The 18,687-nt window shown below is 39.8% G+C and overlaps 1 long non-coding RNA gene across 4 annotated transcripts; it reads right to left on the bottom strand.

Moving 5' to 3' along the window:
• Positions 1 to 7,977: 7,977 nt before the first annotated feature.
• On the bottom strand, positions 7,978 to 17,094 carry LOC135295625 (uncharacterized). 4 transcript variants are annotated; one of them, XR_010357757.1, is made up of 6 exons: positions 16,939 to 17,094; positions 15,439 to 15,517; positions 12,630 to 12,684; positions 12,193 to 12,315; positions 10,332 to 10,533; positions 7,978 to 9,300 (listed from the first exon to the last, which is right to left on the bottom strand). It is a non-coding gene; the product is annotated as an uncharacterized LOC135295625 (long non-coding RNA). The 4 variants fall into 4 exon arrangements; XR_010357759.1 differs by lacking the exons at positions 12,193 to 12,315; positions 12,630 to 12,684 and having other exon boundaries at positions 7,978 to 8,660; positions 9,255 to 9,300; positions 16,939 to 17,093; XR_010357758.1 differs by lacking the exon at positions 12,630 to 12,684 and having other exon boundaries at positions 7,979 to 9,300.
• Between the last annotated feature and the right edge of the window lie 1,593 nt (positions 17,095 to 18,687).

Here is an 18,687-nt window from a genome sequence, read left to right as displayed (position 1 = left end):
TAATTTCCCAAAAGTATGAACATTATTCTCTGTGCTATAAAAATAACTGTAAATGTTCACTGTCTTCCTATCACTGTCTAAAAACTTTTTTTTGCAAAATGTTTGTAAAGCTCTACAGTATCATGTGACAAACTTGGGCAGGTCTGACTGCACAGGCTATTAGGGACTAGAAGTGAGACATAAGAAGTTATGTTGATGGTGCTGCTTGGCAATGAAGAATGACAAAAATAAAGTTAAATTAATTGTTGTTCATGCTGTTCATGTCATCTTTTTTTCTTCAGCTGAGTCCCAAATCAGAAGTTCATCCCAAATTCACATACCACTAAAGGTATTTGAAGCATACCTGGAGTTCACAGAATTATGAATGTGACGATATTGTTGTCAGGTATTTGCATTATTTTCTTGGTAAGAATGAGCAGAAGCATGTACCCTATTCTTTAGGCTATTCTTTAGACATCTTCACTTTGTGAAGATGTCTAAATCTTTAAATAGACTTGTCATTCTCTCTCTTACAATTCTACAACTAAAAGAAACAAACTTACTGAAAAGACAACTCATTTCTTCATCTATCAGATGTTTGCCCTATAAGAACTTCAAAAAAAATTTTAGTCACACATTCTCCTTTTCATTTAGATGTTGGTTACTAATTTAAAAATAATCACAGATCAAGTAACTTTTATGTGGTTTTGTTTAGAAATTTTAAAGCACTTCCTATCATTGATAGGAACAGTTCTCCCAAAATATCACTGGTTTATGATATGTTTAAGAGACAACAAGGAGAGAAAAAGAGTCCAACTGTAATAACAATGTTAACCATGCAGCTACCTCAGAGTCACCACTTGGCGAGCTTGGTTCACCCTCTTTGTTATTCACCAATTCCTTTCCAAATATTTCCTTCACATGTCCTTCATGATCCCTGCTATTTGAAGGAACACAAACAAAACCCCACCAAACATCTGGGCAGTTTTCTATGTACATTTAATAATCGAGGTATTTTCTAATTCCCCAATAACACTGCAAAAACCAACTGTGCAAAACTTGACATTTGTGGTGAATAATGACTCCTTTGATCAAAATGAAAAGGTGATAACAAAAAAACCACCTAAGGGCTTTATATCATTTCCACTCAAGGGACTGAAGTCTAGAATATATGAATGTGAAAAACAATGGTATTCATTTTTGCATAAAACCTTCATATTTATAATCTCAATATTCCCTTTTATTCTTCATAATTGCTATAGACTTAATTTTGTAAGTCAAATTCTGGCACAATTGAATTGGTTTTGAGAGGAGAAAATTCCTCAGCAAGACTTCTTCCCTAATTTTTAGCTCACAATAAGACTTTTCCCTGGATGAAAAGACTTTATATTGGAAGAGAAATAAGCTTTGCACAGTCTTCAAGGCATATACACTGTCACCTAGACTGTGGCACTGCACTCTGTTCTTACACTCCCTGTGTACCAAGAGACCCTGTTGTGTAATATTGCACAAGTTTGTATTTCCATATATATAGGCACTCAGATCCATTTGGACAAAAGCCCTTTGTCTGTGGAGAATACTCATGATTTCGAAGTATGGCCATCTGTTCTGAGATTTTAAAACTAAGGCTGTGTGACAATAAGTGGTTTTTCTCACAATAGAAATGCTATACAGTGCTTATTGCTCATTGTACGTTGGCTACTGTAGAAGTTGTGGCTGAATTGTGGTTTTATTTTGTAGGAAAGTTGTGGGATAAGATGCTTGTTACACAGTCAGTGTGGGAACAAATGTTCCAGGTATTTGGAGAGTGCAAATGCTCCTCCATACCAAGAAACCACTGATGACACCTGACTGTGCAGTAGCTGCCTACCCAGCAGAAGCCTACATGGATTTCAAGAGGTTTACTTTATTTCTTGTCAAAACAATCATCATTATTCCCCTCCTCCCTTCCATATACATACCCATTTGCCTTTTGACTGGGTTGGCTTTTTTCTGGACAGCTGCATGGTGAATTAACCCAGACCTAGTATATGGACACCATGCCACTCTAGTGTTGCATAATCTCCTTCTCCCAGGTGGTATTAATCATTATCCAGTTGCATTGAATAACAAAAGAAAATCCTTAAAGGATTAATCACAGAAATTAAGTTTGGGGTTGATTTCTGAGTAAATCGTAATCTATACTGAAAATGCTTCATCCAAAGATAATTGGCAATTTTATTTTTTTTAATTAAATGTGGAAGTGAAAGGCCGTGAACAATAAGAATATTTCCTAGCTTCATCACCAAATCGTTCTTTTCTGGTCAAGATCCCCAGTTTGCATCTGTCTGCACACTGTGCATTGCCCTAAATAAAAAAGGAAGCTTGCACATGAAAGTTATTTGTCATCATCTCCATTTAACTTTACCTTGTAGCTGTGCTAAATGTGCAAGGGCTGCAAGAGGAGCTAACATAGCTTATTTCTTAACAGAAAAACATGCCAAATTTTGCATCCACAAACATTTCCTTTTCATACCCAATCAAAACAAGGATTTAACTCATCGTTTGTAGAAGCTACTACTAAAAAGGATCCTCCTACTCAGAGGATCAGACATTCTGTAAGAAAAAAAATTGTGTTTTTCTCCACATTACTTTCAGCTGACTGAGCACAGAGTCTCTTGGCTCAGCACATGCAGAGAAAAACCATTTTGCATGGGAGTTTTCTAAGTCACAGAGGCAAATGCAGGAATTATTATGTCTCCTTTTTAAGTGCTATCATTCAGCAGAAATTATTACTAAAATTATGTAATAATTAATGAAATTTTTTTTTCAAATTTCAAAACCAGCCACCGAGGTGTGGTGTATCAGTAGAATAAATTTTTGTCATCTGATTAGTCCACTCTAATAAAAAAAGCACTTTAGTATAAGGCTGATAGGAAGGCTTTGCTCACCTCTACTAGAATAAACACAAAATACGTCATTCATAAGGGTAACAGTGAGGGAACATGGACTTAAACACAGCCAGGCCTCAGTAGCATAAAATCTCACTGATACCAATCAGGTTCACCATGTAGATCACAAAATTAGAACTTCATTTTGTAAGTGGACAAAAATGTGCCATTTTATGCAAGCTTTTAGATTTTAAAAAACCCACCCAAACCAACAAAGCAACCAAAAAACCTCCAAAAAAAACCACAACAGACATAGACCCTATGTGCTTCATTCAGGTGCACATGTATTTTTAAATATTGCATATAAATGCAAGCCGTATTACATCTACTGACAGAAAAGTGTCTACTAAAGCCACCCACCAATAGACTTTCAGGAAAGTTAGATGATGAATTGCAAGCAGCTGCATCTATACTGCACAGTCAGGACTTTATAATAAGCCTGTAGGTAATGTTTTTCTGCGTAATTTTCTTATTCAGCTGAAATAAGAAAATTTCTTGGGAAAACGTCAAGAATATGTCGCAGGGGGAATTGAAAGAGGTTTGGGCATCTAAAGTTATCAATTAGATGCCTGATTCATATCCTCAAAAACTATCCCTAGCCTTAATAACACTGCACAGCCATGCAACCCAAACTTTCCAGCAGAATAATCCCCTACATAGCTTGATACCAAGCAGCAATCTCACATCACACCTTAACCATCTGGCCCGATGGTCAGGCCACGCACAGGTGCTTAAACATAAATTCTGTAAACAGAAGATCTGACAGACGTCAGAGCAGCTCCAACAAAAGGTAATGAGTGTGAAGCCCCAGCCTAGCCCACAGAGTGCTAATTAGGGCACTCCCCTGGGAGGTTTCACTCCAAATCCTCTCAGATAAAGGATGCTGAACAGCATCCTGAGTGTCCTTATCAGCCAGAGACCATACAAAGAGCACCCACACCAGTGTTTCAAAATATAGTCCTAATTCCTCACTGGTTTTAGAAAGGAGAGACTTTCACCCAGCCTCTGTGGGATATTTCAAGTGTAAGGGGAAGAAAAGGCTGTGTATTAACTATGTCCTATCCAAGAGCAGCATTTCCCATTAAATTCTGAGGGTGACAAACTCACTGTCCTGCATTTTTACAGCACACAAAGCTCCTCATGAACAATATACGAAGTCTAGGCACTGCTTTGATATTCTGTGAGACTCTTTCATATTTAACTATGATAACACTCTAATTCTCTTTTAATAGCTGATTTTCCCCCCAAATATGTCTCAATTGTTCATTTGGCCACATATCAGGCAAACTAAATATATCCAGAGGGTCATCAAAGTATCACAGTATTTCAGACTGTTTAAACACTTTGAAATGTACATTACAAAATAATTGTTCAGGGCCATATTAACATTAAAATTATGTAAAGAGAGCTTTTATTTTCTATGTGGTATTTCTATGTGAAAAAGTTAAGTGTCAGGCAGAAAATAACAAGCAAGTGAAACATATTAAGACATTCACAATCCCAGGTGCTCTTTTGGCAGGTCAATTTGTGCAGCCCCAAGTAGGCCACGAATGTTCTCTCTCCATGCTGTGCAGTAGGTGTTGCTCCATGACAAACCCTGTAGTCATCATTCCTGGGTGAGAATCTGATGGGCAGAAGAAACCTGAAAGAGCCCTTCATGCCCACTTTTGTTTCTGAAGGAAACAATGATTTTTTCCAGTTGCTAACACTGCCTGTTTGTCAGAGAGAACAGATCTGGCCCAGTGTTTCTCTTGGATATGCTGCACAATGGCGTATCCTTTCATCATTCAGTTACTATTTCCACTTTGGTTTATGTGTCTATTTGCACATGTGGCTGTGCAGTCTCACCAAAACAGAGACTAGGGACAGAAAGCCATTTTCTCCACCAGCTACAGGGGAAACTTGCTATGCAAGCAGCATCCAGAGCAATCCATTAGTCATTGAGGTACACCTGCAACCCAATTAAGGGTACAATGTCCTGTGTTCCAGGAGGTTTCTCTGCTATTATGGTTGCTTTATATTTTGGTGACAAAGCTGGTTTCCCTATTAATCCTAAATGTAATAAGTCTATTTTTCAACTGGGAAACTGTTAAATGATTTTAAATAATGCTTTGCTCAGGTTCTAAAGGTCCTGCCTGTGGTTTTATACTTAAATTCTTTGGCTGGTAAAATAAAGCAGATATGCAAGTCACAGAGGTAGCAATGAAAATTCATTTCTGAGTTAATTGCTAAATAGTCACAGAAAAATAACAGCACTTGAGCTCCTCTTTCTGAAAGTCACCCTGAACAGAATTTCTGTTATTCTGTTTATCAGTTTCACACAATTGCAGCATGCCACACACCAGTGCCCCTGCCTATTTCTCAAATAAAACCTCCCCAGTAAAATACCTTTGGGTGCCAGGAACAACACTCTTCTCTTTGTTACTGCCACAGCCACCTCTGTCTTGCCCAGTGACTGAAATGGCTGAGTCCCCTTCCAGAAGGGACAGCCAGCACTGCCACTGGCAGAGCAGCTCTCCACACATGCCCAGGCAGGAGGGATGCCTTTTCCAGGCAGCCAAGCAGAACTGCTACATGGTTGTGATGCTGATGAAGGTGCCCATTGGAACATACCAGACTGTCAAGCAACGGAGTGTACTTGCTTTGCAAATCAGCAAGAGCTTTTGAGGTCTGAGTTTACAACAAGAAATAACTCGTTTAAACTTTTTCTCCTCAAAGAGAGAAATTTGTGGATATGAATAACACAAATCCACCTGACCTTGCCACACCACTGCATTTTACCTGTGTGAACTCAGTTAAATATCATGCACCTGATGTAGTAGGCACACCAGTTGCCACCAGCTTCATCTTTCAGAGCCCTTCTCCAGCAAACAGCAGCATGAGGAATCCGCAATGCAGCCACTCCAGAGGAATGGACGTATGATGTGTGCTAAGCCATGGGTATGGTTTGACTCTTACATGGCCATTCACTGCACTTCTATTAATCAAGCTGTATAAGAGAAGATTCCTGTTGCCAGGAAGTCAACAAAAGTTATATCAGATGCAAAAGACCAGAAGAAATGCAATGCATATTTTCAGAATTTTAAGATATCTGGATATTCTAATTTTTCCACTTTCATGTCACTCCTTATCTTTGCAGTCAGACTAAAGAAGAGTATTTTGCTGACAAAATGGTTTCAAAGACTGTGCTAATAGCCTCTTCTCTCCTTCTCTTCCAGGTGGTTGCTTCGGTTTCATGTGGTGCACTGTGCTGCTGTTGTATTTGTCTAGCAGGGCAGCTTCAAATGCTTAATGCTTTCAGTGTGTTAGTCAATTCTTTCTTTGTTTCACTACACACATAGATACAATGCCAGGGAAATGGAAATTTAAACTAGTCAGAGGATTTCTGAAAAATAGATGACATAAAAGTCACTTGCCGTAGTAAATCATATCCTGACATCTTAATGTCTTTCAGTAATGAGAAAATTCAAAGTTATTTCTAGTGACAATTGATCATACTACTACATTCTTCATGAGAAACATTAGATAAAATGGAAAAGTGTCATGTCCATCTGTTGAGAAAATACCTCTAAAGCAAGTGTAGAAGAAGACGCCCTAAATCAATTGATGGAACCTTTTAATGAGATAAAATCAAGTCAGATTTGATCCTAAAATTGCACTGTTTATGATACTTGGGCTTTGGAAAATATTTAGCTTAAAACCAAAACAATCCAGTCTATTTCCCTCCTTTACTTGCAAAGAGATTTGTTCTGCTTGGGTATGGCAACATGAAAGAAAAATGGTACAGAAGGCAGGCATAAACAAAGCAAAACTTCACACTGTAGAGTGTTCTTGCTGCTGAAGACAAAAGAAAAGTGTCATGAACAAAGAAAAAAAAACAGCACCTGAATTATTTTCAGGATATGCTTTTCATGCAACTTATACTTTTCATCTGAAAGCTTGATGGTGTATTTAACAGTATTGTTAACATCTTTCATGAAAATAGCATTTTCAAACCCACACTGCTCTTTCTTAAGGCGTATCAACTGAAGAAGACGAACAGCACAAAAACCTTACCAGTATCTGAAGGCAGGGTGTCAGGAGGATGGAGCCAGGCTCTGCTTGGTGCCACCAGGCAATGGGCAGGAACTGATCCCAGGAAGTTCCACCTGAATATGAGGAAGAACTTCTTCACTGTGCAGTGACCAAACACTGGAACAGGTTGTCCAGAAAGCATGGGGAGTTTCCCTCACTAGAAATATTCAAGAACCATTGGTCACAATCCTGTGCAATGAGCTCTAGGATGATCCTGCCTGAGCAGGGAAGTTGGACGGCGTTCCCTTCCAGCCTTACCTGTTCAGTGACAGCGTGGAGTCAGTGAATATTGTGCTCACTGCTGTGGGGCAGAGGGGGAGAAGTCACAGCCATGAGGGTCAGGAAGCATGCCTGTGGTCTCTGGTTGGAGTAACAGCAAAGCAAACCCCATTTTTGCAGTTACTTCAAACTGCAAAGGAGTTTTACAGGAGGCAGCACCTCAGCCACCATCCACTGTCAAGCACTTCTGTGGCTCTTCCAAGACTTTAGTTTCTGCTCCTCCTGGCAGCTCTCATTCTGGCATTCCCATTGCAGTGCTACAGCAGGGAGAAAGACTAATGAAAGGTTTCATGGGGGATTGAATGCATAGCTGAAATTTATTACTGTTATCATATTTTCCTATGGCAGTCACCAGACAGGGCCTGGGGCCACTGTGATATAATCTGAAAAGGCATAAAGAAAAAGTTGGCCATGGACCCCCTGTGGAAAATACAGTTTTGATTAAGAATGTTTAATACTTAAATCTTATTTAGAGGCAGGAGAATTAGGTTTAAATCAGAAAGTCTTGAACGTACTCAGGCAAAGTTAAAAGTGGAATTCCTGATGCAAAATTGAAATCTCATGTGACATGGATGTCAGATGTGTCAGACAAGGCAGTAGAAAAGGAAAGCACATATTTACAAACATTTTGAGAGAAAAAAATATTTTCATAAACCAGATAAATAAAGAGCAAACCTGAAGACCTATATTAATTTATTTTATCTGTAGGACCCAATGCAAAATCTTAAACCCCTTGATTCAGTAAATCATATTGATTAATACTAAATTGAAACTTTCACTGTTTCCCTAAATTTTGTTAGCAGTCACTACTAGTATCTGTGCTTTGTTCTTCACAATCTATGATCTTGCTTTTACTGAAACTACAGGAAAATAAAGCTCCAAACTCGTGCTTTGTGGCATTCACTTTATTAAGTAAAAAAATGTCTGTGCCATAAGAAATTTATCACTATTATGTCTTCACCGAGAGAAAAAACATTATAGTGGGAAAGTCTTTCATCTAGAGCCACCCTGAAACTGTGATATTTGCATCACAATCTTGAACCACAGCCTAGTTTCTGTAAACATTGTGACTAACTCTGTCAGGCATCAATTCTAAAACAGTTCAGGAGATGCTTGTGTGTTTCTGCATGTATTTATGGGCAGAGCCACCTAAATCCCAGAGAGCCTCCTCTTTTCTGAGCTTTAGAGGGTGACACACCCCACCAGACAGAGCAGTTATGGTTTGAGAACAAAGGAGCCAGGCTGCTGCTTGGGCTCAGTGCATCATAAATGCTCAGCAAGGTCACTGGGTTGTGCTTGGATGGTTAGACCATGCCGAAGGCCATCCTATTGTTCCCATCCCCTCCACAGCCAGCATGTCTGCCCTTCTGATTGCAGACCTTACAGCAGCTCTTCCATCTGGTAATCCACAAAAACAGAATATGGTTTGTCAGGCCCAGATTCACTGGAGCAATTTTCACTCTTGAGGATTCTCCCACTCAAACCACCAGAGCTATTCTCATGACTGAAGGTCACACTAAGAGATTGAGGCAACTGAATTCTTTTAATATCTGACTTTTAGAAGGCGTTCAGAACACTCTGAGGTCACTGCTAAAATAATGTTTGCAAGGGAACTATTGCATGTAGGAGGGATTAATGAAAACAGTGGAGGAAATAAACACACATAAGGGAAAACAAAAGTAAGTTTTTCCTAAGGCACAGCTAGAACTACACAAAGGCAGTGCCTTGAACTTGCATCCTTGTTAACTGAGTGCATTCTAAGTGATATAATTGGCTGGCTGCAAATCAGAAAAGAGTAGATGGTAGCTGCCAAGGTTTGTTTTTTTAAAGGAAAAACATTGTAAAGAGATTTCAAATGGTGGCACGCTGTACAGTCTCCTTTTGTACAGAGTTGCTTTGTGAACATCTTGCAAACGATAGCAACACATTTCATCTTTGAGTCAGAACACTGGGAGAAATGCCAGGCTAGCCCAAACTGATTTGGGTACCTACATCACTTTCAGCAGATGTCTTCAGAGTGTAGATGCTGTTGAGATGCCTATAAAGAACGGGATGTGATGAGAATACACATTAGTGAAGAGGAAAATGGCCCCTTCCATACATATACACATAAAACTACATAAAAACAATTGTTCAAAGGACTTTGCTAGGGTTGCTAACTGTATAAACTAATAGCCTTCCTTTTTAAATTTAGTTCAGTGATCCCTTCCAAGCATGATTTACTGTGTCTCTTCCCTCCCCTTGAAATCTTACAAAGCCTGGAGGTGATTCCTGCAACCCCACACTCTGTGAGTCCTTTCTTCTGATGCTTCTCCCGCTCTTTGGCTTCCTCCTTCCACTTCTCTTCCCACTCATGGACATCTCAAACCCAGTTTCCCTCAGTAGTTCCTTCTTTTGGAAACTCCAGCACTCTAAATCCATTCTTCCTTCAGAAACCTGCTTAGCTAGTCCCTGCTGACAGAGGCTGAGGCAGCCAGCACACGGCATCAGCTCAGGAAGAACAAGTGAGTGGGACTGGTCCTTCTGTCCTGCCAGCCTCTGTGGAACAGAAGGACCAGTCCCACCCACTAACATTAGTTGGACATCTAACTTTTTGATGTTGTCTTGAGGGACTTAAGACGAGGTTTGTCTCTACTGTGTGCAATACTTTCAAAATTTTAGAAGATGTGTGCTACAAACCTCGCTACAGAAAGTTTGGATGTTTTTTAAGGAGGTTGAGAAAAGCAGCATTGATGACAAAATGTCACCCTTACTGCTGCATAGCAGCACTCTCACTGTTGGAGGCAGAGGTGATGAGATTTTTTTTTCCAGTGGAGAGAAATCTCTTTTTTTCTGTGCCCTCTTTTCTTGAAATAGCACAACACTTTTGCTGTACTCCCATCACCCATCATCACTTGCAGCATGCTATGAACTCCCAGCACAGATCACTGTCACCTGTACTGCAGGATCAAGTGCCTTAGCTGGAAAAGCAGCTGTCACTCTGACCCGTGAGAAAGGCAAACACTGGAACTGCTGAGAATAACTGTGAGGAGCCAGGAGCAGTTAAATTCAGCTGTAGTTATTCCTCACCTCTAAAAGACTCTGGCAGCTCTTTCCAGGAGACTCCATGAGGAAGATCTGCAGTGGGAAAGAAGCACTCCTTACCCCCCATCCCTATTAAGACCTTGGCATCTCTCAGGGATAAGCAAGGCTGCTGCAAGTCTCCTGGTGAGGGAGCAGGACTGGCTCTGTAGATGTCTCCTTCTCAGTTACTTGACAGGTTGAAATTTCCCTAAGGAATCCAAGAAAAATAAGTTGAAATGAAGTGCTATAAATGTGAAACAGCGTGGATTTTTCTCAGGTAAAGACAGGGCATTTTGTATAGCCAAGGGGCTTTCTTCCTCCCAGATTTCAAAGGTCTCCTGTGCACAAAAGCAGTAGCAAACTGCTGAAAGAAAGGTTACATGCATTTAAAATGTAGGCTTAGGGAACTTTGCTATAGGAGTTATTCCTGGCTCCCACTAAGATTCTAAATATACTATTCTTTGTGTGTGAATTTTACATATGTTCTTGTTAAAAGAAAGGTCATACTGTGAGTTTGCTGTATTTTTACATTTCTGGAAGTAGTGGATTCCAGAGATGCAAATTTTCCCTTTAAAATACTACCAACTATCACAATTTTTTGCCTGAAGAAACAGCATCTTTGGCTGTTTCCAGCTGATAGCTACAGATCAGTGCTGTTTGAACATCGTTTCATCTACTGAGATGGCTCTAAGTGAGCAGAGTTGATGGTTTTGTGGAGTTCTAGCTGTCTGCTCCAGCTGAAAGCTAGTTGTCTGCTTCACTGGAGATATAAGCTGAAACAGCTGATCAAGACTGAGATCTTATTTGAATAGTTAAACACTGGCTTCATCTGAGCATTAACTAATTTGCATGGCAAAATTCCAATTTACCATCTATCACTTAAATGACAGCTTGTGAAACAGTAGTTCAGTGTACTTCACTTGCAGTGTTAGATTTCTATTCAAATCAGGAGAGGAAGCATATGTGGAGTGTGTGTGTTGGGGCAGTCATTGTAAAACACACACAACACGCATACTTAACACCAAAAGCTTCAGATACAAAATGCAGAATATAAATACAGAAATTATTCTGTTCCATTTAAAAAAATCCCCAACAAGCAACACAACAAACAACTAACTTTGAATTTAACGGAAAAAAAAATATTTAAAACCTTTTCTTAATCCATAGGACCAGAGGCATGTGGAAAATATAAATTTGTTTCCATGAGCATAATAGAAGCATTCCACTAACTTATTCCTTAGAAACTACAAACATGCCACACATACACACCAAAAAAGGAGATCTACCCAATTTCAGGGAATTCAAAAAGTCTTGTGCTTTTTTCTTGGTTTGGGGTAGCTAAAGCACCCATTTACAAAAGAAGTCATTAAAGGTAATCCAAAATCTGCTTTTATGCATTGTCACACTGCTGTCACTCAGGTGCATTGGTCTCAGAAACTAGAGGAGATCTCCTATCTGAAAACATTATCTGCTTGGGGAGTATATGTATCCATTACAAAGCCAGCATGGTTTAAGTCTGTAAATTGACATCTTAAAATAGGAGCAATTTTGGGGAATGGGAGCAACGGTGACCAAAGCACTGTTGCATTCAGACTTTTATTGCAGAGCCAGACACCCCTCTGAGGTTACTCAGAGCCTTATTACTGCAGAGCCTGGGCACCCTCGGAGGCCCCCTCAAAGGCAGGAGGGTAACACAGCCTCCCATCTGTCACTAGAAATTGAGAAAAAGATGCATTTTGAATTCAGGGAGGTTTAAAATTGTTTGGTTTTTTGCTGTAGGGAAAATCTAAATCGATTGCTACTCTGTTCCATATCAGGGTTAAGCAATATAAACAAAATTCCCTCTGAAACAAACATGTTTTCTCACCATTGTCCCAAGTGCTTCTGCTGCCTTGGCTGCCATGAAGTACCTCAGTTTTGGGCTATAAAGACATTCATGGCACAGCATCATTTTCACTGTATTTGAGACACTGTAAACTCAAGGAGAAACCTGCAGAAAATAATTGGGTTTCAGCACTGTGGAGTTAAGCCAAGCGGAGCGGTCAGTAGGAGGCTGGTGCAGAGCAGCACAAATACAACTGTTCTGCATCACTTGGCCCTGAGGACAGGGAATTGCTGGTCTTGGAAGCCATTCCCAGTGCTGATGTGCCCAGTACAGATGCTCAGTACAAGCCACTTTTACACCAAGGTAGCATATCCCCTCTTTTGTATGCGAGTCACAGGCATGAGCCTCCCAAGAACCTTTTCTGTGTAGAAATAAATGCAGCCTTTCCCCAAACCAGATCCCAAGCATTACAGCAGTACCTCTCTGGTTACCCTTGCAGAGGTGATTCTACAGCACCAGCAGGTGCTCGGAATCCTGCAGGAAGTGGAAACAAACCCACTTTCTTCTTGAAAAGCCAAACAAGGTTGAAAACTCTTGCTCAGATTTCCATGTAAGAAACCAGAGAGCTCCTGGTCAGAGAAGAACCGGTTTTTGCCAACATATTCTGTGTGGGATCTGTGCTGATGCGGGTTCTTCCCCTCAGACTCACTCTTGGCCTGGGCACAGCAAGCCAGCAGTCCTTGCCCCAGGATGGTGGGTTAGCCAGGGCAAGATAAACCAGCTCCTCCTGCCCTACAATCCTTAGAGCTGGTGGAGAGAATTCCTCTTGCTGCTGCTTCTAGTGACTCTGGCCCAGTGGCCACAGCTGCCAAACCCCTGTGCCACTGCCTTCCTCAGGCTCTCAGGTGCCTGCAGGAACCACAGGGCAGTGGGGCTCCTTCCTCTGGTGTTCAGCTCCCTGAGGGACCTAGTTCTTAAGCTCTCAAGTGTGTTTTTCTTTAAATAGTATCAGGCATAAATAATAGATGATGGGTGCAAGAGATGCCTTTAATTTCATGGGGTCTAAATGCCAGTGACACACACTGGTGGAACAGGGCTGTTTGTATTCCACATGGGAGAATTCCAGGAATTTGTTGCCGTGTTTATACATGCTGTGGCGCCACTGATCTTTTTAAGGAGGTGGATCAAACAGCCTTTTAGCTGTTTTTCCATCAAAAACTTAAATACATGATCTTAAAAAAACTTATTTGCACAGAATCTTAACCTGGAATTATGGATGCAAGTAATAATTGAAGTTATGTTTTGCCAAAAAAACACAGGATGGTCAACTTTTTCCCATTTCACAGAATCATGGAAGGATTTGGATTGAAAGGGACTTTAAAGACCATCTAGTTCCAATTCCCCTGCCATGGTAAAGGCACTTTCCACCAGACCAGGTTGCTCAGAGCCCCATCCAACCTGGTCTTGAACACTTCCAGGAATGGGGTATCCACAAGTCCTATGGGCAACCTCTTCCTGTGACTCCCAGTAAAGAATTTTCTCCTAATATTAAATATTTCATACTCAAAATGCTGAATTTGGCATTGAATTTTTTTTTTAATGTGAGAATTCTCCTCATCCTATTCACCTGGGTAGGTCATTATGAGGAGCTGTGCAAGTGTCTTGTGCCAGAACTACTGCAGTAGGAAAATTCTGCCCTCTGCGTGTGTGTGTTTGTGCTGGAATGTGTCTGGTTCCAGTAAGACTTGTATTTAAAAAAATTAAAAACACGTGGGAGAAAAATCAGTTCTTAAAATCTGTGGTCACATTTCAATATTTTCATTCTTGCGAGACACATTTGGAAGAGGAAATTAAGAAACCAAAACCAAATACACACAGATGAGGGAAGAATGAGCTTAGATGCAAACATGCGACCCTCAAAGAGCAGATGGAAAAAACGCAGCAGCCCTGTATTTGCCTCTGAATTTAACCATCACTTATGATTAAACAGGTAATCACAAAACCACACAAAAAGTGTGCCCTGTTGACACATTCTTAATGCACCAGGAAGGCGCTGGCGTTCTGTGGGCTGTTTGCTTACAAAGAGGAACTGCTCCCTCTCCCTTCCTCTCCCAGAGGAGATGGGCATCTTGCCAGTGTTTTATTTTCAAGTGCCATTGTTCACCTAGGGCTTTAGCAGAAAAGCTTTTGCTTATTTATTACTAATCCTAGCCTAAGTAATGATCTCTTTAAATCCTTTTACATTTTAAAACAGATTTATCAGACGATGACACCAAACATAATGTTCCCCCAAAACTCTGGCATCTATTTTTTCATTTAATAGGTAATTTTATAATTCACAGATCCATGGATTGCTTTATTGGTTCATGAAACGTTTCAAGGAGCATTACTTCATCAAAATATAAATTTTACTCAGGTTGTGAGGGCTCTTCTCCACATGTTTTTGTTAATTAAAATCTTGACAGCAGAGCAATAGAGAGCAACAATTTTTGTTGCATACTTTATCTGTGAATCTTTGTAAAATGTTGGTGTTATATATTATATATATATACACACACCATTATATATATATATATGCTGGTGTCATACATTACATTATTCAGACATCCATTAGATACAATGCATATGTTTGATAAGTAATACAGTATTTTTAGTAAAATAATATTATTTTATCTTCATGATTTGGTATAAATTCATGGTATAACCTTGACCAAAGCCAGTTTGAGGGACCCAGTGTAACCTGATCCCATTATTGGTAAATGATGCTGTGAATATCAGCTGGCTACTTCTGTAACTCTGCCAGCCTTCCATAGAGTGCTGCCAGTCTGTAATCTACTCTGTGAAACAATTCACCTGCCTTTTCACTAGCCTGGTGTCAATAGAAAACACTTGCCCAGGAGTTTGCAATGCACACATCTCAAAAGTTTAGACTTTTCAGAAGGGTTGGAATAAGGCAATTGATGTAACAACAAATACCAGCAACAAATGCATCCAATCTTCAGCAGTGCAGCTCTCAAGAAAATAAAAAAGTAAAAAAATCCCATTATCTACTTATATAAAATATTTTAGCAGATTATTTAAATGCCTTGTGGAAACAAAGATTTGCTTGAAATCTCTGTGCTTCCAGCCAGCAGTGCCAAGGACAAGAACACCCCAGAAACTGTCAATGCAATTTTGTGCTTCCAGTCTACACAGAAACCATTACCTCATGCCAGAAAAGGAAAAATGAGAACACAGCATCTCTGTACTCTGATTGGTTTTGTTTATCTTTGTACGAAGAGGGCTTACCTTTCAGCATCCCAGCAGCAAATATCAGAAGATGAAACATTTCCATAACTTACACCAATTGGCACAAACCCCACAGGATCTGGAAGGGGAAGCAGTGGGAGTGAAGAAAGATCTGTCACATGGGACAAAGAGAAGAACATCCAGCTTCCTTGCTTCCAAAACCCTGATAGCCTCTCAGTCCCCCCTAAAACAGTAGACTAAACCATACTGGTAAGGTATATTATCTTAGCAAAAATTCACTTCCTTTTCAATTACATTTAATTTCCACTTCATCTCTCCCTTATATTTATTCCACAAACAAGCCATTGTGTTATTAATGATTCAGAGTTTCCCAAATCCATATGTTTTATGGATTTTATGTCAAAGTGGACTCATAATACTTTAATGAGGAAAAAGTATACTATTTTACTGTACTCACATCTTACAGTACCCAGCCAATAGGCCTGTAAGCAATTTTAAATCTTTCTGTAACAGCACCATGGAGATCACAAAAAAGAAATAGGCATTACCAGCATGCTCTGGCCCCCACCCCTCAAAAAGATTGATATTTTCCAGCAAGACCTTTTTTGAGAACTGGTATGATTTTAGCAAGTTCTTAAATCCTCTCCTATGGTTGTACACCTACATACAAGGTGTAAGAAAATCCTTTAAGATTTGGTAGCAAGCAGAAATCAGGTAGATGATAAAACAGGGCTACCAGTCACATTAGCAGTCAAGTGACTTTGATTCTCATCATTTTTTCTGAAGACATCTAGCTCCTCTGTGCATGCTCAGAGATTTAGCTATTCACATATTAGAATGACATATTTAAAGTAGTGAATTTCACATTAGCAATGCAGATGGAGGAACGAATAATCTTGGAAAATTACATGGTGGGAAGGATGGTGTTGCAGAGTAGGATGAGAGTTGGAAATCCTAGATAAATCAGAGAAGAAGGTTAGTAGAGGGCAGGCAGAATGGTAAAAGCAAACCCATAGAATTAGAAAAAGAAGGAAAAACTACCATGGAAGAGAAGACTGGAAGACATAATAAAGAATGCGGGGGAAAGCTGAAGTTAACAGAGAGAGATTGGCAGCTAGCAGAAACATTAAAATGTTCAGAAAGCAGCATTTCAATGACACTAATTAATAAGAAATGTGTTCTTATGGACAAAGTTGATGCCATTTTTCTCACAGAATAGCTTACCAGGGCTCTGGCCCCCAGCCCTCCAGTTTTGCCAATCACTTGCTGGTAGATTAAGATACCAAAATGCCTCCTTGTACCACTTAGGTTAAGCTCTATTGTACATACACAGGCACACAAACAGAAAAGTGCTGCAATGGCTGCTTGGGAGATAAGGAATTTGTATAAAAGAAAAGGGTAAGACTGGGGAGGGGGAGAGAAGGGATAAGGAAAAAATCTCAGGGAAAAAAAAAAAAGCAAAGACATTCAAGAGACATCAGTCTTGAAATTAGCAGCTCATTAATTCTCAGCTTATTTTCAGTCTCTGTGGAGATTTACCATATGTGACAGCTACTCAGCCTGGGAGCCCGATTAGAGCAGTTTTCCAACCACCAGCAGCCTAAACTGCCACCCCAAAGCCTCATCATTTTCAGCAAAGTTTGATGGGCTGGTTACCCGTGGTTAACAGCCACGTTTGGTGCACTCAGTTGCACCTGGCCTGCTATTTTTCTCATATCAGTGCTGACAGGTGAGCCTGATTATCATCCGAGATCCACCTTGCTGCTGCTGGTTTGGACAACAAAGATAGCAACTGAACTGAAAGAAAATTCCAGGAAAAGTAATTGAAGAGGAATTAAAAATTTCAATAGACTTTTCCTGGAAATTTGCCTACAAAGCATATTGTTTACATATCCCCCTGCATACAGAAGTTTGAAATCATATCCCAGGATGCCTGCTGCTAATATTTGAGCCCCTGCCCTGGCCAGGTTTCTCACAAAGCTCCTGGATGCCCTAGGCCAAGATCAATTTGTCAATGCCAGGTTGTATGATGATTTATGACTACAGCTGAGTGAGGATGCTGGCCGTGTTCTGTCTCTCCCTAACTAGCTGTGTTGAACTCAAGCCATCTCCAATCCCTTACAGGCTATGTAGGTGCAAGCTCAGAGAGGCTGAAGCTGTTTGTTGAATTTCCAGGTATAACTTTTGTACTTGAAGGAAAATTTTGGAACAGAAAATGTGAAACTGTTCGAAGCTGTACACTGATTAAACTTTGTAAATGCAACATATCACAGAGGGTGACAGGCTTGTCTAGGAGATGTGAAAAAGCTTCTTAAAGTCAGAATTTTATTTGGCCAGGATTTTTCACATCACACGAGTTACCCAAGGAAGGAGCATCTGAACATATACCAGATACACCTGTAAAAGTGGCAACAGGTATCTTAACAGGTAACTAGGTGCAGGCAACCTTTAATTTAGACTGCTCTGGATGAACATTAGGCTCTTTCCTTAAGCAAAGAAGTAGAAGGGGACCAAAGAACAAAATAATATATTTTTTTAAAATATAAGAAAAACTGAAGATAAGAAAATTAAGAATACTGAAGCCAGAATACATTAAAATGCTACAGTCCAGATGGTAGGAAATAATGAATTTAAGAACAGTGATGTGAAAAAAGAATTACATGAGTAAGGAAGGTCCTGGTGGCTTGTATGGTCAGGATGAGACAGGCATTGCACTCTGAGCAAACCCCACTTATTTTTTGGAAGTGTTATGGGTAAGATGCTGCTAAAGTGTACGAAAGGATAAGACCCTGTCTGACAGTGAACTAATGCCTGCTCAAACTACTTCTCTGAAGGGAAACTTTATTTGTTTTTCTGAATAAGAAATTCCTTTCTGAAGAGATGTGAAAATTGGCAAAAGTTCAAGTTCTGCAAAGAGAACCAGGAGACACAGCTTCTTTTAGTAGTACTGGCCAATTGTTACTGTTTTTTGGTTTCTTTTTTTCAGTGCAGCCATCCAAGAGTGCTTTATCAGCAGGATTGTGCTGATAATAGGCTACACCTCAAGTAAGATCAATGTGAGTCTATTGCAGGGAAATAGAAGAAAAAAAAAAAGAAAAAAAAAAGAAAGAAGACAAACAGAGGAAAAAAGTTATTAACATTTCCTCAGAATCACAGAATCCACTAGCAGGTCAAAGTTGTAACAATTTCATTTCAGAATAAAAAAATCAATGCTGAAGAAGGATGAAACAACAGCTACCATGGCTGCTTCAGGTGTTATGATACCATTATAGCACAATAACCTTATTA

This window comes from Passer domesticus, chromosome 2 (assembly GCF_036417665.1).
Source record: "Passer domesticus isolate bPasDom1 chromosome 2, bPasDom1.hap1, whole genome shotgun sequence".
Taxonomy (NCBI): Eukaryota; Metazoa; Chordata; class Aves; order Passeriformes; family Passeridae; genus Passer; species Passer domesticus.
Note: the sequence above shows the minus strand (reverse complement) of the source record. Positions and strands in the feature narration are given on the sequence as shown.